The 23829-nt window shown below is 34.0% G+C and overlaps 1 long non-coding RNA gene across 1 annotated transcript in view; it reads left to right on the top strand.

The window, feature by feature from the left end:
* The window catches only part of LOC120225732, a 36989-nt gene that overhangs the window by 12295 nt on the left and 865 nt on the right, over positions 1-23829 (top strand). Inside the window, exons 2-4 of the long non-coding RNA XR_005526878.1 lie at positions 11564-11700; positions 18157-18350; positions 21646-21749. This is a non-coding gene — a long non-coding RNA (uncharacterized LOC120225732). The remainder of the gene's footprint in view (positions 1-11563; positions 11701-18156; positions 18351-21645; positions 21750-23829) is intronic.

Below are 23829 nucleotides of genomic sequence, written 5' to 3'. Positions count from 1 at the left end.
CCTTCTAAACTTCCACCACAATCATCTCCTTTTTACCACCTTTCTTTTCAACCTTTTCCTGCATGGGGGCTGTTGTATATGCTCACACATGTGTTGACTACAGTACAGTATTAATAAACTCTTGTTATATACTGTATTAATGCAACTGGCAATAAGGCAGCAGAGGAAGGGTCTAAATGTGCAGGCAGCCTGTCTTAGAATGAAGGAAAGAATTTCTAAAGTTACTCTTGTATGGAAAAGCAAAAGATTGTCCATAGGTACTTTGAAGTGACAAAAAATACACTAGTGCCACTTCTAAATGTTCTAGAAAATCACTGATTTCTGCCAAACACTGTGGCCTGAGACAGAACATCTAAGCATGGGAAATGATCATCTACAATCTTGCAGTGACTGAGCGAAGAACCATTGGCTCGGTTGTGATCATGTGGCGTTCGGTGTCACATACTACTCGTATTGCGAGACATCTCTTGTTTATCAAGTTAAAATTTATTGAAAATGTTTGCTCGTTTTGGAGAACACTAGCAAAACAAGTTACTCACAATCCAAGGTTTTTCTGTACCTTCATTTATATTGGGATGGTTTCAGTCTTGGCCCCATTTTCTTTTTTCCTCATGTCTACTAAGTTAGCAAGTCCTGACAAGTCTACATCCATAATGTGTCTCACATTTATTCTTTCTGCTGATATTATTAGTTTTGGCTATTGTGTTGTTTTTTTTTTTTTTCCCTGAGTACTACAGAGCTTTTTAAAAAAATTTTTTTTAAAGTTTATTTATCTAAGTAATCTCTACACCAATGTGGGACTCAAACTCATGACCCTGAGATCAAGAGTCATATGCTCTTCTGAGCCAGCGAGGCACCCCCAGAAGCTTTCTAATTAGTCTTTCTTCTTCTTCTCAATCCCAGTCTATCACCTATTCTCTGCAGAACAAACAGAATAATTTAGTTCAAATGCAAATCTCCTCATCTCCTGTGAAAATCTGGCAATAATTCCTTTTGACTCTTAGAATTATGCTCAAAATCTTTTAACAGTCCTGTAGGGTTGTACATAATTTGATGCTCACCCCCCTTTTTTCTCTTTCTCTCCAGATTTATTTTTTGCATTATCTTCAACCTCCCATACCCTGTGCCCTGTTGGTATTCCACTCAACTTTTTGAGGTTGCTTAAACATTTCAAGGTTCTTATGCTGTAGGGCTTTTTAAAGACTTGGTCTGTATGTGACCAATTGTATTCTTCCTCTATTGTTATTTGACTACCTTCTACTTTTCTGTCATGCCCTGGCTTAAATGTTGCGTCCTTGGCGTGACATTCCTTGATCTGTTAGTCGAAGAATAAGCAAATTGTTTATGTTCTTCTCTGTGTTCTTTTATAGCAGTCAAGAGTTCCCCTCACAGTATTTCTCACAATTGTAATTGTATACTTTATTGTAGCATTATTTGTTTAATGTCTATCTCCCTTATTAGACTTTAAGCTCCTGGATAGCAGACACATCTCTTTTCCACTGCTGTGTATATTGCCTAACAAAGAACCAGACACTTGGTAGCACTGAATAAATTACCTGTTGAAAAAAGGAATGAATGAATAAATGAACGAATGCATCAATTATACTTATTATGCAGCAACTGATTCTGTTTTCATGTTCCTTGAATGATAACCTTGCATAGAACCTTGTTCACATTGCTTTCTAGAAGTTGATCTAAGCTATGACAGAAAATACATTTTCTTGAGGTTCTATCTTCCCTGTCAAGACTTGAATTTTGATTTTATATATTTCAGTGTACTCAAGGTATGACTACTAAGTACCTGGGGCCAAAAAACAAAACAAAACAAAACAAAACTATGCATTATATTACACAATTCTCAAGTCCAAATTATGGCATTATTAGTGTCTCTAAGTTTGCTTTATGTGAAGTCCAAAAACATTAAAGAGAAACACACCACCAGACATGAATCTTACATGCAATGTTCTTCACTGATTCAACTATAAACCTGTGTAGTCAAGAAATTATTTAAAACAGCTTGCAATTGGAGTCATACGTCAGGCAGTTTTGACTTTATTTAGAAAAAGTGATCAGTTAGTCTACTAATTTTTATTTTTATTTTTTATTTTTACTGTATCTAAATGAAAAATTAAATTTTATTTTATTTTTTATTTTTTTGCCTGTCATATTTTTAAAATATAGTTTGTGGTCAAGTTGGTTTCCATGTAACACCCAATGCTCATCCCAATAAGTGCCCTCATCCATGCCCATCACCCATTTTCCCCTCTCCTCCAACCCCCATCAACCCTCAGTTTGTTTTCAGTATTTAAGAGTCTCTTATGGTTTGCCTCCCTCCCTTTCCTTAACTGTTTCTTTTCCCCTTCTCCTAGACTACTAATTTTTAAAGAAAAAAATTAGAGAAAAGAGCTCTTGGGTTAACATACATATCTCTGTTAGACACGTGTCTTCAGAAAAAGCAGAAAAGCATTTTATTGCTTCAGAGATAATGAATTCTAATGGACAAATAATATCATGGAATACAATGAATTCTGTACCCTTAAAATTGCAGGTGTGTTTTTGGCTTTGTTTTTGTTTTTAGTTAACACTTTTAATCAGACTTTCTGAATTCTACAAAGCCAAACCAAAAGAAGTTTTATTTTGAAGAAAAAGTATAAAGATGACAAAAGAAATATACCAAGAAGGAAGAACTGCCATTTTAATAAAAAAGGGAGCAAGATGAAATTGCAGACACTCTTCTAGAATTTTATATAGAAACATCAGTTGGTGATGACATGACCATTATAATCATAAACTCTACAATATTAACATACTTTATTTTTCTTTTCCCTGGTGGACCATGTAAAACCATATCAAAAAATATCTCATTTTAACATTTGTTTTACAGATAGATATAGCTTTTTAGGTATATGAAATCAGGCAGTTGTGCAAAGATGCTTAACTTTAAACAAATCAACATTAAATATGTAGTGTTGATTTTGAATTTTGAATTAATTCATGTGTTAGAACATGAACAAAACAAAACTTTGAACTAAACAAAGATTATGACTTTTGAGCTTAGCTGGACTCAACAGGTATTTGTAAAAGTGAAAAATGACTTGAAAATGCAATTTATAAAGTAACAATTTTCATATTAGTTTATATTTGAAAGCACTTTGGAATACTTTTAATTTCTCATATGAATAATAGTAGAAGTTTTGGTGGATTATTGAAAGTCATATATTTCTACTAAGTATAATATGGGTAATATAGAAATTCCCCAACGATTTCTTTTAGAACATTGGAATAATTTTGGTTTTAATGAAGATATAAATGTTAACTCTTTGTATCTCAAAATAATTAATTTCAGTATTTACATTTTAAACAGGTTCTAAAAATCCTGGTATTCCAACTGTGGGAAGAATTGGCAAGAAAAATTTCAATTTATCACATTGGACTCCATTTTCCATTTTGGATGGAATGTGCTAATGAGAGGAAGAGTAGGCAATATTTTACACTGTTAATAATTGAAAATATGTTCCCCAAAGGACATGAAAAATAATCAATTAAATTTTGAATCCTACTACTTACAGTCCATAGCCATTAGGTATTAAATTACAGTGACGGGTTTTAAAGAGAAAAGTTTCATATATATTTTTAAAAAAAACACACAAAAACCTTCTTACCCTACAAAAATTTATTATAAAGCCTAGGGCTATTAAAAAGATTAAAACACATTCTTGGCCACTTGATTTACATTTTTGGAATACCACCTATCATCCCACAACACTTGTAATCCTCTTTACATTCTGATACACTCTGTTCTATCTGACCCCTCCTTAGGAAGTTCAGAAAAAATTCCTTTTGTGGGCCAGGGTAATATTCTCAGGTTCTAAGTTTATACTGAACTCTAGACTGCTACAGTGAATGGGTTTTGTTCTTTTATTTTTCTTCTGGTAACAAACAAACTCCTTATTCTTATAAAGGTCCTCATTTTCTACAGAGTGCTTCAGGTATGGGCTCATGAATCTAGGGAGGCTTTTTTCTATCTTTTTTTTTAAAAGTCATTGAGAAAGTCTTACTTATAAAACTGACTTTCATCACAAATGTTGCAAAGCTGTAATATATACCTGTCTTAATATATTTTGAGTTTCAATCAATGACTTACCCATTGCCTTATGAAAATTGGGTTGATTGGTAGAGAAACTGAACTGTGAATGACATCTTATAAACTCCTGGACCCAGTACCACAGAATTTCCAGATGAATAATGAAATATATATATTTTTTAATTATGTATCTTATCTATTGCATTTTGCTGAAAACTGGCTTAAATTGAACTGTGTACCTGAAGGAGCACCTATACTGATGTACTTTTCTTTCTTTCTTTTCCTGGTGTCATTTCATATTTTGTGATCATGAACACCTGAGCTTCTCCTACTACTGAATATCTTTGCTAAAGTAGGAAGTATAGGAAGAATATTCATATGAATTAATAAGTGTTTTACTAATTTAAAAACACAAGACTCAAAGTGTTGTAGGCTTTTGAGTTTCTTCAAGAATGGTACCTTTTAAAACAATACTAACAAATCAGGTGTGAAAGTAGGAAATGACATAACTCATGTCCAATATGTATTTCCTTTTCATAGCATTCCTAAGAACAGCTAAAATATGGGACATTTAATTATGTGAAGAGATCAAAATACTATACAATGAATATATCAAAAATCATATGGTTAACATTGAGTTCAGTTTGCAAAATTGATTTAATTTACTAACAAACACTGATATTTTAGTTCTTTTTCTGGGCTGGGATGAAACCCTTCTTCTATGAAAATCTTGCCCCTACCACTGTGTTCATTCTTTCATCTTTACTTAAATTATTTGCAAACTGATTTGGGTACAGCCAGGAACTTCCCAAATCTCTCCAGTTCTAGCAAGCATCTCTTCTCCATCCTCATCTGGAGCTAACCTTTCCTATAAACACTCCACTCACCACTGTGTCCCTATAAATTATTGGGGACATTTCAGAGTGATGACCCAAAATAGGTCTCATATAACATTTGTATAATGCAGTGTGAAGCAGATACTTTCCTCCCATTATCTTTTCATAGTCTTGATTGATTTAGAGTTCTGTGGTACATCCTTCTTGAACAGGATAGAAAGAAGGTCTCCCACTCTTCTCACAAGCTTACTTAAGAATGCCATTTCTTTGTTTTGCAATAATTAAGACATCACTGGAAATGGCTTTTGTGGAATGTTGCATCTTTCAACTTCTTGGACTATATAAAAAATTTTACTTTATTTCTCCTGGCTCAGTTCCTTATGTTAACAGTTTTACAACTGGTTGTTGAAAATCGCTATGTGTATATAGTGCAGTCATATATAAAAGCAGCACTGAAAGCTGCTGCTTTTATATTCTGAACTTGTTATTTTGGTTGACCTATTTTTTATATTTGGTTTAGACTTCTACTCAGACCTATTGAGTAATTTTTAAAAAAATTCATCAATACCTTTATCCACTGTTTATAATAATATGAAAAAGACAAGATTTCTACAAAATTGTGGAAGAAGTAAACTATTCTTCATTCTAAGGGCATTCAGTAGTTAGAATATTTGCGATCCTGATAGATATAAATTGTTTTTCTGGTTCGTGATCTAACCTGAATTATTTATTTTTATGTGTTTATTTTGAGATAGGGAGCACAAGTAGGGAGGGACAGAAAGAGAGGTAGAAAGAGAATCCCAAGCAGGCCCCAGAGTGTCAGCGCAGAGACCGATGCAGGGATTGGTCTCACAAACAATGAGATTATGACCTGATTTGATATCAAGAGTTGGATGCCTAACTGACTTAGCCACCCAGGTGCCCCTAAACTAAATTATTTAGATTTATATAAGTTTGACAAAGTCAAGCTTTTGGTAAAAATTGAATTAGATGAGAAAATAATAAAAGGGAAAACCTTATGCAGAAACAAAAGTACTGTTTTTGGGTAGGTGCTACATCACAGTAGCTTTTCAAATAGTTACTAATTATCTTATTTCTCCTCTTGTTGTATAAAACTCCTCAAAGTAGATCATGAACTTGGCTGGTGGTATAGTGTGTGGTAGAATAGGTGTAGCACTAGGTAACCATGACAGTCTCCTAAAATGTTAATTTTATAAAAAGTCAAGAAGTTTAATTTTAACCATTGATATGTATGTAGATATAATGCAAAATTTACTATAATCTTAGCATATAAACTTGTGACTTCAAATAAATTTCCTGACTTTCACAGTTCATCTCAGAAGACTTCTCTGTTTTGTTATCATTAAAGGCAATTCAGTGAACCAGTTTGCCAAGCAAGTGTCTGAATTATTCTCCACTGAAAGTAGCTGGTATGGCTAACATTTGATTTTTGTTTTTGTGTGAGAGAGAGAGAGAGAGAGCGAGCATGAATGGGGGAGAGGTGGAGGAAGAGAGAGAAAGAATTTTAAGCAGGCTCCATGTGTTGCAGGGCTTGATCCTATGATCCTGGGATCATGACCTGAGCTGAAATCAAGAGCCAGATGCTCAATTGACTGAGCCACCCAGGCACCCAAGGCTGACATATTTTGATCTAAAGTGATTCCCCATCCAGGGATCCTGGGTGGGTCAGTCAGTTCAGTCTCCAACTTTGATTTTGGCTCAGGACATAAGCTCAGGGTTCGTGAGTTTTAGCTGTGTGTTGGGCTCCATGCTGACAGTTCAGGGCCTGCTTGGGATTCTCTCTCTCTCCCTCTCTCTCTGCCCCTATCCACTCATGCACTCCTTCTCTCTCTAAAAATAAATAAACTTTTTAAAAAAGCAACTCCCCATCTGAAAAGAACATTTTTGTTTTTCACTTTAACCTAAAGGCTTAAAATGATTTCAGTCTGAGTTTTCCAATAGACTTATTGAAATGCAAATGTGCCATTAGGAAAGGATGATCAAATACTTTGCTAGTTATTATCACAACTTGTACTTTCAGCAGATAAACAACTACATAAGATTTTAAGGAGAAGGAAATGTGAAATATCTATTGAGGGGAGAGAATAAGTCAATAATTATGTGGAGGACCCTGATTCTCTCCTCATCACAAACACACATACATATGTATTATGAATAAGGGTAGTCATATGGCATTGATTAAACTAATGGGTTGTATAAAAATATTGGTAATTTCATGAAATGGATGAAGTAGAAAGAATAACTAATTGGTTGTTCAGCTTGGAAGGTAAGGGTGCCTAGGATTCACTGGTGGGTAGCAACATTTTTGTCCAGGATGAAATGTATCATACATTAATTCTTTCAAGAGAGTTAAGTTTGTCAAGTTGTATAGCTAGATGCAGGCTTTTAGTCTGACATGCCCCAGGCACAATTTGGGCTCTTTCCTTTGGCCCTTTGTTCCCTTACTATATATAGTATATAGTAAGTATATATAATATATATATAGTGAGATTTAAGGCTAAGAATATTTCAAAAACCTAGCATAGTGCCTTAACTGAGAAATTACTTAATTACATTTAAATCTTTTCTTACCTCTGTGTTTTACTCTTACTCCATTTTGTTAATTTACTACTAGATTGAAAGTAATAATGCCATTGGCCAAAAAGATTTACACATGAAATTATGCCACTGCTCTCCTACTTCATAGTAAGTGGAATATGTTCAACTAGTTCAAATAATCAAAAAGATTTACTGCTACACATTTCAGTGTGTAGTAATACTTTTTCACTCTGAGTTTTTCATGTTTTTATCTGAGGTCTCTGCCTGCATTGAGTCAATTTTATTATCATTACCAGTACTCTCAATCTTTTGGCAACATCTCATAGCCTCAGGGAGGGCAGCCAACCAGTGAAAAGAGCAAAGGCAGAAACAGGAGTTGGTGGGGAGGGTTGAGAGAAGAGGGACCAGGAGTTCAGCCAACCAGTCAGCCAGAGGGACTTGGCTAGTTCCAAGAGGTCAGCCATCAGTCAGCCAATGTTTGATAAACAAATGAACTCAGCTACTAGCTTCAGTCAGCCTCATTCTGCTGAGTTCCATCTTGGGAGAGAGATGACCTGCCTCTTCCTTAAGTTCCAACAGGCCTTCCAACTAATCACTGTGTTCTGGAGCCAAGTTCTGAAAAACATCACATATATGGCAGAAATTATGTCCTTTTCATCTGCGTGGGGAAGATAAAAATATGAAACAAATTTCAGACATTATCCTATTTGCCAAATATCCTGATCAATAATGGTGTAATCATACTCTGAGTTTCACAGGACAAAACATATGGTTGATTTTTTCATTATTTTCATTTATTATAATTTTTTAAAAAATTTAATGTTTATTTTTGAGAGAGAGAGATAGAGAGACAGAGCATGTGCGGGTGAGGGGCAGAGGGAGAGGGAAACACACAGTCTGGAGCAGGCTCCAAGCTTGGATCTGTCAGCATAGAGCCCCACAGAACCCACAGAACATGAGATCATGAGCTGAGCCAAAGTCAGATGTGTAACCGACTTAATCATGCAGGTACCCTTCGTTTATTATTTTTAATTTCCCTCTTTATTTTTATTTATATTTTGAAATAGTTTAAGATTTACATTCAATTTTCCAGACAGTACAAAGTGCTTCTAGATTCCTCTGGAGTCTCTAATTAACACAGTATTGCATTTGTTCTCTCTCTCACTCTCTTCCCTCCCTCCCCCGCTGCCAATAAAATGTTCCTACATTTTCATCATACAATTCTCCCAATCAAGAAATTGGCATTGATGTAACATCGTCATTCAGAGTTCACCAATGTCTCGTTGCTGTCTCTTTTTCCTTTCTTGTCCAAGAGCTTATTCGGAGAGACATGCTGTGATTAGCTGTCTGGTCTCATCAGTTTTTTTTTTTTTAATTGCTCCTTAGTCTTTCCTTGCCTCTCATATCCTTCAGAGTCTTGAAGAATGCAATCATTTCATTCTACCAGGTGACCTCAACCTGTGTCTATCTGATGTTTCCTCATGACCAGATGTTTCCTCAGGCCATACATTCTTGGCAGGAATATCACAGAGATGCTGAAGGCACATGATATCAGCTTGTCCCACCACCTATGATATTAAATTTTATTGACTATACTAGTTACAATCTATCCTTTCTCTTCAGTATAAATTCATAGTTTTCCATTTGTATTTGACTAATATTTTGGGGGGATGATATTCCATGTTTTCTAATAAACTGCACCTTATTAAAGTTTCAGCCACTGGCTGTAGCATCCATTGATAACCTTTAGGTTGATCAGCTAATACTATAATGGTTAACAAATAATGAATATCTATTTTTTCATTATTTCTACATTGATTAGTTAGAATTCTACGATTGCTTATATTCTGTGATTGATAGGTTTCTCCCTTGTAAAGCAGGGATTGATTTCAAATTTTTTTGAAAATATGATTTCAAATTTTTTGAAATCAATGATTAAAAGGAGCAGTTATATTTTTAAAACCTTTTTAATGTTTTATTTCTGAGAGAGAGAGAGACAGTATGAACAAGGGAGGGTCAGAGAGAGAGGGAGACACAGAATCCAAAACAGGCTCCAGGCTATCAGCTAGCTGCCAGCACAGAGCCCGACGCGGGGCTCAAACCCACGAACCGCGAGATCACGCCCTGAGCCGAAGTCAGATACTTAACTGACTGAGTCACCCAGGCACCCTGGAACAGTTATATTTTTATACTTCATATCTTATAGAGTATTTTTTAATGTTTATTTCTGAGAAAGAGAGAGAGCACAGGCATGAGTGGGGGAGGAGCAGAGAGAGATGGAGACAGAGGATCCAAAGCAGGTTCCATGCTGTCAGCGCAGACCCTGATATGGGGCTTGAACTCAAGAACCATGAGATCATCACCTGAGCTAAAGGCAGATACTTAACGACTGAGTCACCCAGCCACCCCTATACAGTATTCTTGAGAAGGAAACAAAACAGTTATGTAAATTTCAGTGGCTTAAAACTGATATATAATGAAGAAATTCTCAAAAACACCAAACAAAAAGAAAGCCATAACTCAGGAGTGTTCAACAAATGAATTATGGACATTGGCAGTGTTCATAACTATAACAAAATTTATGAACTGTAGGTCATGTTATATACATATCAATAAAGGACACATTTTGGTGGGAAGTCAGATGAAATACATGTATTTTAATCTGACATCTATCATGAGGTATATAATTATGATATTTTTGAAGTTAGGTGTTCATCATTGACATAGATAAACTTAATGATAGTATAAAATATGAATATAAGGGTGCCTAGGTGGCTCAGTCGGTTAAGCATCCAACTTCAGCTCAGGTCATGATCTAGCAGTTTGTGAGTTTGAGTCCCAAACTGGGCTCTGTACTGATGCTCAGAACCTGGAGCCTTTTTTGGATTCTGTCTCCCTCTCTCTTTGCCCCTTCCCTGCTCGCACTCTGTCTCTCTCTCCCTCAAAATAAATAAACATTAAAAAAAAGTTAAAAAATAAATAAGTGAATATATAAAATATGAATATATAAATATATATTTTTTACCTTTCTCATATGTTTTTCACTAATAGTCACTGTTGTTTCTTGATATGACATGCCATTTGATATTCATTTAACATATATTCACACAAAAAGAACAGATGCTCAAGATATTAAATTGTGAAGCCTTATATCTGGCACTCTAATAGATCAAGTTTCCATTATTTCTTATTTTCTTTCATCTGGATAATCTCTATATAATGTTTTTCCCTCTTCCTTACCATATGTGTCTCTGTCTACACCCTTTCTTTTTCTTTTGGACAAAGACCACACGTTTAAAAGAAAAATGTAACCTCTCTCCCTTTCCCCCACCATTTCCCCCCTTCTTCTCCCCCTTGTTCCTCCATCAAGTTCCTCCTAATCCTCCTATACGTGCAAACTGAGGACTGATGGATGTGGGGGGCAGGAGGGATGGGCATGGAGGAGGGCACTTGTGGGGATGAGCACTGAGTGTTATGTGGAAACTAATTTGACAATAAACTATTTGTAAAAAAAATAAAATAAAATAAAATCATCCTTACTTTTCAGAAAAAAAAGAAAAGAAAAGAAAAGAAAAACGTAACCTGATTAGAAATCATTTATTATCTTGACATCTACTTATAGCCTAAATTTAGATATAAATCTAGAAAGATATGTGGTATAGATATAATGCTTAGACACATTTTAGCTTAAAGGTATTGATAGTTATATAATCTTGTGGTCTGGAAAAATATTATACACTTTATCTGAGTCTAGTAATAAGAGAAAAAGAATTTATCACCATGAGAACCTTGGTTATATCTAGGGCCATGAGATGGATAAACCAAACAAAGAACATTAAGATGTGACAGAGTAGCTTGCTACCTGAACCTTTTGCTAAGAGACTCTCAGAGTAGCTAGGATGACCTGAAACGGGCCTAATAAAATCAATGAAAGAAATTAAGTGCTATTTTTAGCATGATGTTCATCATTATTTTTATCCATACATTTGCATTTTTATGCAAATAAAGCATGTCCTTTTATATGTTATCACTGCTGCAAAATGATTTCTCTGAACCTCTATTATGTGATATAATTCATTAACAGAGTCTTCCACAATTGAACTCAGTTCCTGGTGACAATCCACTTCAACAGTCACAGTCTATGCAACAGAGATCAAACGCATTAGCATCAGTGGCCTCAGTAATATTTTCTTGGCCTCACGTCATTGACCCATGTGCAAGGTAATTGAGGGATAATTTCACTGAGAAATTTTAGTCAAAATTTCCTGAATTGTTTTTGAGATTATCATGGAATTGAAACATTATATTAAGGAGACTGGAAGACTAAGTGAATTAGGATTGAAAAAATTGTCTATATAACTAAGATCTATCTACACAAAACTATTTAATTTTCTCCTTGCTATCATTACATAAGAGAATAAATAGGTTGTATGAAAAATGGCATTTTAATGTAGAAATGTATTCCAAACTTGGTTTTAGCATGTGTGTGTTTTTTTTAATAACCACTTTTCATATGCTCATATCTGCTTCAAAAATCCCATCTAATATTCCATTTACTGTGTTAATGCATTTCCTGTTAATACTAATTGATTTTCTACAAAATATTTTTATTGGTAGCAAAATTGTCTCAGTTTTTACAAATACTGTTTTTTTCATAGTTTAGCAAAGTGGACTATTTTAGCAAAAACATAAATTTTCTAGTTTCTTGAATTTTCACTTAACAACTTTTATTTCTTCAAGAAGACCTGTCTATTCTTGACTATGGTAATTGGATTTCTTATGAAATTCTTTATGTCTTCTTCAGTTTTATCATCTTTCTCTGATGCCTGTTTCCTTCCTTTCTCTTCCTATGTGGGCATGTGTGCACGCACATACTGTACCCTACCATCTGCATCACTGCCAATAATAGCAACAACAAAACATGAGGGTATAAGTAATATTCCAAACAATGTATAAATAGAGCTTGCACATTGGAAATACTTAATATATGTTGGATAATTTGTCTTACTTCAAGTTAATCCATCAATTACCATCCAACTCGGGCTTACTTAAATTTCTTAGAGCTTTGTTTCTTAATCTATAAAACGATGGGAATTGTCCTTTGTTACTCCCTACTCACAAGGTTGTTGTGAGTACTAAATAAAATAGTGAGAACTCTTTTGAAAATCGTCCAGCATTACATAAAACTAATTATTATCATTATCATAATTATAAGAAGGAAATTTAGTTCTACTTATTGTAGGTCTGTATGTAACTGAGTGGGTTATAGTCTGCTTAATTTGAAAACAGGACCAAAAATTACACTTTAATTCTTGATGCATCTTAATTTATAGTGACTTAAATGTGAAGTTTTAAAATGTAGGTGTTATCTGGCTGGTTCTAGGGGTCATGAGTTCAAGCCCTACACTGGGTGTGGAGTTTACTAAAAATACAATTAATAAAAAAAGATTTGAAATAAAAGACGTACTTTATAACATGAATTTTAGAGTAAGTCTGGAAGCATTGAGATAAAATACTTCATTATTTATCTCAAAGGTCACCATTTCTAAAAATAGTTTTAAAACTTTATGTATATATATACATTACACTTTATACATATAATGTGTATATATACATATATATGATATATATGTGTAAATAATGGAAAATGCGGAATTGTGGTCAATAGTAATTTCATTTTGGATTATATTATTTTCCATTCTATTTTGAGAGCAATTTTCTAGATGAGTGGTGCTCACCAAACATACTAAGTTGCAACAAGGAAATCAAGGGACATAGGAGGAAAATGGAAAATTTGGTTCAAGATACTATTGACTAAAAAGAAGACATTACTTTAAATTTGTTTGATCTTCTTAGATTAACAAAGTAGATTTTTTGATGCTTCTACATTTAAGTGAAAATTATTAATATTTTCTTTACATAGTAGCACTGGAATTTAGACACTTTATCTGGGGGTATTACATTTTTACTAGAGGAAAGTTTGTTATTACAAAGAGTATCTGATTTTTTTCTAGTGATAAAGTTTGGATGATCATCTGGGACTTAATTCATAAAACTCTCGTAATTAGCTGTGATATCTATTTTAAAAAACAAAGTGCATTTTAACGGATAATTTTTATTGTGTCTCCATTTTTGTACTATTTTTTAAAAATTTTTAATGTTTTTCTTTCTGAGAGAGAGAAACACAGCATGAGCAAAGGAGGGTCAGAGAGAGAGGGAGACACAGAGTCTGAAGCAGGCTCCAGGCTCTGAGCTGTCAGCACAGAGCCCAACAACGTGCTCGGGCCCATGAACTGTGAGATCATGCTGAGCCGAAGTTGGATGTTTAACCGACTAAGCCACCCGGCACCTCTGTACTATTTAAATATAACTGGAATGTTATGAGTTTAAAGGCATTAAAACTGTTGAGCATTTCATATGTAACCTGTTGTTTATTTCATATTTTTTAAATGTCTCCCTAGATTTCTATCTGAAGGCCTCAGACTTCCTACAGAGAAATATGTGCCATTTCCAAATTCAAAAAAAGAGATTAAAATAAATTGTATTTCTGTTTTTTATTATAACTGCTGACATGTAAACAGACATGCTCATTATTCTAGAAAGGTATAAAACTGTATAAATGTCATTGGAAAATCTATTATAAGAAATATAAAAAAACATGTGATCTCTTTTTCTTCTGACCATCCTATCTCTTTTCTCTCATTGTTTGGGGTACTATAGAAAAGGTCTGTATGTTAGACTTTGATTTTCTATATAAGACTTCCTAAAACTAATGTTATCCAGACTGAAAATTGTGCCTTTTTATTTGGAGTCTTTAGACTGTCTACATTGAAAATATTTGCGTTTATGGGACACCTGGGTGGCTCAGTCAGTTAAACATCAGGCCAGCTCAAGTCATGATCTCTCAGTTTGTGGGTTGGAACCCCATATCCCACTCTGTAGCTGACAGCTCAGAGCTTGGAGCCTGCTTCAGATTCTGTCTTTCCCTCTCTCTGCCCCTCCCCTGCTACCACCCTGTCTCTCTGTTCTGTCTCTCTCTGTCCCTCTCTCAAAAATAAATAAAATTTATTAAAATGTTAAATATTTGGGTTTGAGGGCACCTGGATGGCTCAGTTGGTTAAGCATCTGACTCTTGATTTTGGCTCAGGTCACCATCTCAGCCTTGTGAAATCAAGAGCTCAGTGTTGGGCTCCATGCTGGATGTGGAGCCTACTTAAGAGTGTCTCTCTCACTCTCCCACTGCCCCTCCCCTGCTTACACGTGTTCTCTTGAAAAGAAAGAAAGAACAGAAAAGTGAAGAAAAGAAAAGATTTGGGTTTAAAATTACCATATAATTACTTGTTTTCTATTTGCCCCATCTGATCTATTTCTTTTTTTCTTTTTTTCCCTCTGTTTTTGGGTAATTTATTATTGTTGTTGTTGTTATTATTCCATTCTTTCCTCTTTATTTGGCTAAACATTTTACATTCTCTAGGTATTCTTATTGTGGCTACCAGTTGGTGCACAAGAAACATCACAACTTATATAAATTTTTTGGACAATGTGAGGCCTGCAGAACACTTGAAGTCGATTTTCACCTCCTGCCTTTTGTGTTATTTTTTTCTTGTATTTTAACTCTCTCTAATAATTTGAATTCTACAACTTATTGCTGTCATAGTTTTACACTATCGGTATTCATTTGTAATTACCAAATATTTACCCTTTTTTTTGCTTTGTATCTTTCTTTATCTCTGTGCTTCTGTGATTCATTTTCCTTCTAATTGAAGAATTACTTTTAGTATTTGCTTTAATGCTTATCTTAAGGTACTGAATCCTCTCAAAAGATTCTGTTGCTGTTATGTAAAATAAAATGTAGTTTCCCTCTTTATTTCTTCTCCAACTTTATTTTGAAAATATTCAAAACTAGAGAAAATTCAAAAGAATAGTACAACAAAATATATCTTTCACCTAGGTTGACCTATTTCCTGCATTTATTTTCTTTCTGTACTGATGTTTGCCTGTCTGTCTGCTTGTTTATCTACCCACCTACGTTTTTTCATTTCTTGCTGAACCATTTGAAAGTAATTTACAAATATCATACATGGCATTTCAGTCTCAATATTTCATCTTGCATATCCTAACAACAAAAACATTCTCCTTTGTAACTATAACATTGATATAACCAAAAATATTAATTATTTTTAACATTGATTCAGTAATATAGTTTAAAATATGGTCTATTCTACAATATCTGTGGTATTTCCAAAAATGTTCCATTTTAGAATAGAATCAATGTTGATACATTGCATTTTTCATGTCCCTACTTTCGTTTGGAACAGTGATCTACCTTTGTATGCCTTTCATGACTTTGTCATTTAAAAAAGTTAGGCGTTATATAAAAAGTCTTATATTTTGGACTTGATGAATTGCATCCTAATGATTACATTTAGATCAAAGGGTTTTGTGAAGAATTTTGCATACGTAATACTTCTATACGTTTTGCATACGTTCATGTACTTCTATAACATGAACATTCCTTTATTCCATTTTTTGGTGTTGCTGGGTTTGATTACTTGGTTAAAATATTGCTTGCCAGCTCTTTTAATTGTAAAAGGAATTCATTAAGTGATCTATAAGAAGATAGATTGAAATTGTGTTCTGTTCCCCAACACACCTTCGTCAAATGGCATTAACATGCTTTGATGATCCTTTATAAAATTCATTTCCTATAATTTCTCTGTCATTTAATTTAAAAAATTGTTGAGATGTACTTAGTCAGTATTCTTTTCTAATGCTGGAAAATGGCCCATATTTCACTAGTGAAATAATGGATTAGAGTTTATTCATCCCCATTTTGAAGATATACATGCTGTTTTGATAAAAACTTGGTATATTTTGCATTTATGTGATATTAAGGATTCTGATACATGTGTGGAGATCTCTTACTTTGGATTTAATTTACATTTTTCTGATGGGTAATGAAATTGAGCACTTTTTAGTATGAAAATGCCAATTTAGATATTCTATTTTGCAAAGTGCCTGTTCAAGTGTTTTGTACTTTTTAAATTGTTGTCTGACTTTTCCTTATTGATTTGAGAGAATTCCTTGTATATTCTGTGTGCAAGGTATTCATTAGATATATGCATTGCAACTATCTTCTCTGTTCTTTTGTTTGTTTTTACTTTCTTAACGGTTTCTTTTGATAAATACAAGTTTCTAAATGCCAAGGTTAGCTGAATATAGAGCAAACAGAACTCTCTCACATTGCTTGTGAGAGTATAAACTTATACAACCATTTTTGGAAACTTTGGCACACTTTACCAAAATAAAGATATAAATACTCTGTGACACATCATTCTAATCCTAGGTATAAACTTGAGAGAAATGCACATATATTTTTAACAAAGGACATATGAAAACTGTTTAGGATGGACCAAAATGTCAGCCTCACTTCTCTAAGTTTTGCTTTTTTCCCCCTATAATCATGGCCCCTCAAATTGCTACTGCATTAGTAGTGGTCCAATATTTCCAAACAGATTTAAATACTTTCCAGTTTTTCTAGTTACTCTTGGCAGAGGATTAGTCTGCAACACACGGCCATTATCAGAAGCAGAAATCTTAAAGTAATATTATGTATGTTGTTTCACATATCTAGTCCTAAATCATCAAGTTGGGATCATTAAGTTGGAGTCAGAAATAAAGCAGCTTTCACTGCTGTAAGTCTTCAGATATAAATGCAGAGTTTCTGAATTCTGACTTAATTTACATGTGCCTTTTGTATAATATCAGCACTAATAAAAACTGGGTGGTCAGGATTTTCAGCTTTCTCAGGGATTCCAAGTCAACTTCTATCCAGTCTGATTGTTTTACAGCATCCACGCAATGGTGGGTCTGTGATCTCTGGGAGTGACTGTTATTGCAGGCTGGCTATTCCAGCAATTCAGGGCTTTGCCTTAAATCCAAGAGCTTGGGCTCATTGTTGCATTCTAGTTGTGCTGACTGTTTTCTCCATGTGATGCCAAGAGGGCCATTTCAGATAGGTTTGTCAACATAACAATTCCCAGAATATTGATGTCAATTAATACATATAACATGTAATGGATATTATAATTAGTACCCAAAATATTCAGCAATTAAGCATATCAGATTGAAATCTCTAGGAGAAATATAAACATCTACTTACCTTTAATCAGAAAATTTTTGTCTCTTGAGATTTAGAAACATAAGGTTCTTACATTTTTCAAAGTTTTATAATCTGCTGATTTGCTTTGAGAAGAAAATCTTGAGATTCCCCAGTGTGCCTTTTAAATTTTAAAATGTTGAAGTCAGTAGGACTGGACCAAGTAGAAAAGCAAACATCAAATACTGCTGAAATGAGTCCTGCCAAGGGATGGTCTGGATGACCTAATATGGGGTTTTGCCATCACAAACACCTAAGACTTGTGGGACTTTTAGATTAACTACCTTGGAGCAGAGACATAGCTATCTTCATTGGAAATTCTCATGTCTGGTGAGGTATAAGGTCACATAGTTACCTCATCAAGTAGTACTTTACAAAGGGAAGGAGGAGAGTTGCAATGTAGGCCAACAATGATCTAAAATAAAGGCTAATCGTTATATACAACTAGAAAGACCTACTGCATTAAAACTTCGGTACAGATAAATTCATCAAATTCTCTATTCTTCTCTTTGGTACAGTACTGAGTGCATCAAAATGCAGTTGCGACTCAGTTGGCAAAACTGAGGAAATAGGAACTTTCCCGGATGATTGAAGAATCAAGTTGTATAGCCCAACAGATGACAATTTGACAATGAAGCAACCTCCCTCTGTAATATCTGGGATGTTATGCCGAATGAAACATTATTCTATTGACCATTGGCTCTGTGTTCAGGTGGGAGTGGACTGAATAATCTTATCTTCTACGTCAGGAATAGAGTGAGATTAGGAATGAAAAGTCTAGTCACTTGGGACTGTCACAAGGAAGTTCAGTAGCCCCTTCACATCTATGGGAGGATATGTTTCAAGACCCCCAGTGGATGCCTCAAACTGCAGATAATACCAAACCCTATAAATATTATGTTTTTTCTAATACATATATACCTATGATAAAGTTTGATTTATAAATTAGACATAGTAAGAGATTAATAGCAATAACTAATAATAAAATAGAACAGTTATAACACTATAATGTAATAAGAGTTATGTCAATGTGGTCCTTCTCTCTCTCCCCACTCCCCCAAATTCTTATTGTATTACTAACCTTTCTTCTTGTTGTGATAATGTGAGATGATAAAATACCTACATGACTAGATGAAGTGGGATAAATGCTTAGTCATTGTGATGTAGCACTGGGCTACTATGGACCTTCTGACAGTGTGTCAGAAAGAGGATAATCTGCTTCTGGACCACAGATGACCATGGGTAACTAAAACTATGGATAAGAGGACTACTGTATAACTGCATGCTTTCTGTGGTAATTGTTCTGTTTTCTACGTATACAAAACAATTACACAGAAACACATTTATTTTTGTTTTTGTTTTTATGCTAACTGAAAGACTGAATGAAAAATACTGGCTTTCATAAACTTGCAAAGCACAACACTATATTTTATACAATTGAATTTTTGGACCCTAATATGTTGTTATAGGAGTTTACTATATTTAAAAACAAAGAATCTACATATACATGCATACACCCACATAGGCATATTTTAAGCAACTTTATTTTTTTCAAATTTAACCTTCAGATATTCTTACCCACTCTAAAAATGACAATGATAAAAGGGTATTCACTGAAGCTTTATTGATTGAAATTTACTAGATAAAATACAAATTTCCAGCCAACAGTACATTGATTAAATATGTTTTGTTATATAATAAAATGTGTCTGTAAAGGGGGAGATTATTATGTACTGAGAAGCAATGTTTATACTTTATAACATGTTTCTTTATGTATATTAAAAACTCCACATGTATATCTGTATGTACAGAGAAATTATGAAAGGAGAATTAGAAACTCAGGAGAACGACTTCCCAAGGCAGGGACAAGAGTGATGATGGCACAGTGTGAGCAGAGAAGCTCTGCATACCTTTTGATACTTTCTTTTTAAATCATGCAAATATGGTACTTACTCCAAAAATAGTATTTAAATTGCAGCCACAGAGGAAAGACAAACTATAATTTATTTATAAGAAATCTAACAACCATGATTAGATTGATTTTTGAGTTGTGACAAAGTATTAGTTATTTGTCACCTTTCCATATCAATGGATTTGATGGATTATCTACCTTGTCTTCAAAGTATACTCATATCTCACGAATTATAGTGCTGACCAAATCCTAACAAAGATCAAGTTCTCTGGTTTTTCTTTATAAGAACATACATGATCAGAGCACTGTAGTTTTCAATAGTCTGTCTTTAATGTAGTATAAAATGATTTACTGGAGCCACATTTTTTGCATCATCAGTTGAAAAACAAAGATAGCTCTGACTCTTCAAATTAAGTTTTTGCATCACAGAGTAGCTCTCAGGAGGGGAGCCTGGTGGCTCAGTTGGTTGAGTATCCGGCTCAGGTTTCGATCTCACAGTTCCTGGGTTTAAACCCCCCATCAGGCTCTGTGCTGACAGCTCAGAGCCTGGAGCCTGCTTCAGATTCTGTGTCTCCCTCTCCTGACCCTCCCTTGCTCATGCTGTTCTCTCTCAGAAATAAAACATTTAAAAAAAAAAAGAGTAGCTCTCAAGATTCTTTTATCTTTTCCCCAGTTCCCTAATGTGATTAGATAATTTAAACATCTTGTTTAATCCTTATCCCTGTATTCCATGAATGGTGATATGATAATTTATATTCTATCTATCTATCTATCTATCTATCTATCTATCTATCTATCTATCTATCTTAGATGTGTATATAAATCTTAGTTACATACATAGTTTTTCACTTAAACCTATAGTGTTATAAATAAGACTTTAAAAATAAATTTTGTGTGATGGAATATTAATGAATGTTATTCCTGCCAAAAGAATCCACCTTGTGACATTTACATATATATTATGGTCTTTCCTGAATACATACCTATAGTCTTCTCTTAGAATTATCCTTAGAGACATCTTATGAGTACATTTTAAGTATGGATTTAACATCTTATAGTCACATGTATTTCACATCCAAAATAGTATAAGATTGGATAAGTTTGCTAGAGCTTCCATAACAAACTACCACACATTGGGGAATGTAACAACAGAAATTCATTTTCTCACAGCTCTGGAGGCTACAACCCTGAGATCAGGGTGATGTTCTGAGGTCTCTCTCTTTTGAGTTATAGATGGCAGTCTCCTCCCTTAAAGTGGTCTTCTGTCTGTATGTGTGAGTCCAAATCTCTTCATACAAGGACACCAGTCATATTGGATTGGATCCACCCAAACAATCTCATTTTTAATTACCTCTTTAAAGACCTTATCTCTAAATCCAATTATATTTCAAGATACCAGGGGCTAGGACTTTAACATATGAATTTGGGGAGGGGGGGCATAATTCAGTCTATAAAAATGACTTACCTTACTTAATACTTAAATTCAGGCAGCTTCTAGCTGTTTCCAAACATCAAATCCATCCTCAAATGATGGAATTTTGACACTCCAATCAAGGTTACTCAAAGATTGAGGTACTTGTTTAGATTGTCATTCTAAAAATTATTTTGAGCAATGCCACCTTATTAGAATAAGGGCAGAAATCTCTCAAGATGAGTGTGCATTTGCATGTAACTATTATTACTCAAAGCTTGGTTAGATTAGCAGAAAACACTTTCAAGAAGGAAGACGTTTAATACAGGTAATTAATTAATACAGAGAGTTAGGTACTTCTAAAGTTGATGGAAGGGCTAGAGAATCAAATGTATATGAACACAACAAGCAGCTCTCAGGTTTGCTCAGCTTCAGGTAATCAGGAAGGTGATGTTGCTGTCCTAGTCTGTCTCTAGAAGTAACAGCTCCTGTTCCCCATACCTGTCTGAAGCAAGTCAGCGGGTAGATGATTTCTAGGAGAACAGAGGCTACTACATAGCCCAGGTGTGCTGAATACCATAAGAATTTCTACCAACAGAAATTCTGCAAGGACTGCAGGCAGAAAGTGAGGAAGTAGCTTTCATTCTTCTCACTGACTGAATCTAAATCTGATTTCTCTTCCAGGAAGTCTGCCTAGAAAATGTGTATCTAAGGGGTCCAGACCTGTGACTCAGGGGAAAGCAAGTCAGGCAATGAATAATTTAGAACAGACAAGCTGGCAAGCTTTGGTATGTCAACTAATAATTAAATCATTACACTATGATCATAACTTACAGTCACATTTTAGGAGGAAAAACAGCACATTGAACATTGACTTTACTGAGTTTCCCATTTAAATGTATCTGCTACGGGTATTTCGTTAGAAATCTACAGGACACTAGCCTGTATTTGCCAGAAGTTTTAAAACAAAAGATGATTTAAAAGAATTCAATAATGACGGAAATATTTATTTCAAAAATCAACAAAGTATGTATTTGAATTTTTCTCAATTATTGTAGCTAATAATTGTTATTTTTAACTCTTTGTTCTTTTTCAGAATTTTTATCCAAGCACTAAGAATTTGTTAGAAAATATTTTTCCTTTTAACTAGTTGTTTGTTTACTAGAAGTCAGAATAACTTCTGAATATTGCAAATATAATATGTTCTTAATTTTGCTTTTCCTTAGGTTATGACACAGCTTTACTTCCTCTGTTCTCTTAATCTACTATTGAAAGTCATTCTGGGTATTTTATTACAATATTTATCCTTTACTTATTTTCCATGGTTTCAACAAATCTTCATATTATCACAAAACCAAACCAAACCAAACAAAAACCAGACTTGTCTTCCAGAAGAAGCTTCTGTTGGTATAAAATTAAAGTCTAGTGGGCCTGGACAGTAGATGCATGGAGGTTGTAAGGAGAGCAGAAAAATACAGTTGTGAATAACATGATTTATTTCTCATAAGACTTTTCCAACTCTCATTGTCTAATTTTCCATACTTGTGTTTCATCTTACCTGCCAGGATGTCAGCTGGTGACGTCTACTAGAACCCAGATAGAGGTATATAAGTCGGTAATTTTAAAAGCCTTTAGATGATGTGACTAAAAATGGAAATCTCTGTCAACCTCACACCAATGCCTGAGTTCATTATTTCTTGTTATATTTAGCTTGGTAGGCATAAAAATACCATCTCTGCCCAGTGAAATGTTACCAGCTCACAGAGTGTGTGCTACTTTAGACGAATGTAATGGACAAAAGATTTTGCCAAAATGTACCCTTTAAAAGTGAGAGGGAACAGGGTGGTTCCAAGACAGGTGCAAACCCAGTTTTATAAAAAATCAGCCTGGGTAAGTGAGGATATGGAAAACTGAAATTCATTTGCAACTGAGATTTAAGCCCCTGATCAAGGGAAAAATAAATATATACAGGTACATTGAATTCATAATTGATGGTCCTAACTTTTAAGCACTTAATTTTATGTTTCTTTCACTTTAAACATGTTATGACATCAGCACTGTAGTATAAGAATTTATTGCTCATATGACTTAAATATTATAATAAGTAGACATTAAGTTCATAATAACTCTAATTTTCTTTTAACTTGGTTGTGAACACTGATATTTAAACATTAAGTTATTTTACAGGCATAGCTGCCTTTCCTACCATCATAGTAAACATCCATACAATATTTTCATTCTGCTTTGTTCCACAGGACGAAAAAAATTATCCAATCATACTTTGAAAACAGAGATGTATGAAGTTCTCACTCCTAATTTTAGCTATTCTACTGAATGGAATTATCTGTTCTCTCTACTTTCATTTTGAGAATCTATGATTATTTGTATTTTTATGAAAAAATATTAAGAAAACATCAGCACCAATCAGCAAAATGCAGACCAGGAATATGTACCATATGCAATAACATCTGTACTATTTTCAGAAGGAAGAATGGGGATAAATGAGATTTTTGAACAGATTAATTTTACATCTATAATATAACTGGTTTATAATTTCATAGTACTTGTTCATTTAAAAGGGAAAGCAAAGTCTATATATAGAAGACAATACTGTAATTGTTTTAGCCATTGCACCTTATTATTATTCCCTGTTGAATTATGTAAGATATTTTAAATATTCACTGGAAGGCTTATGTTCATTTCTTATTTGCATAGCTGATATTTTTCATTATTCAGTAACAAGTGCCCTTTGTTGATTTAAATAGCACAGAAATAAATTAAATAAAAAGTAAATCTCTCCTCCTGTCTTTAACCTTTGCCTCTTTCTTTCTCTCTCTCCCTCCCTCCCTTCCCTTTCTTTCTTTCTTT

This window comes from Hyaena hyaena, unplaced genomic scaffold (assembly GCF_003009895.1).
Source record: "Hyaena hyaena isolate Hyena2069 unplaced genomic scaffold, ASM300989v1 scaffold_1496, whole genome shotgun sequence".
NCBI classification, from domain to species: domain Eukaryota; kingdom Metazoa; phylum Chordata; class Mammalia; order Carnivora; family Hyaenidae; genus Hyaena; species Hyaena hyaena.
Note: the sequence above shows the minus strand (reverse complement) of the source record. Positions and strands in the feature narration are given on the sequence as shown.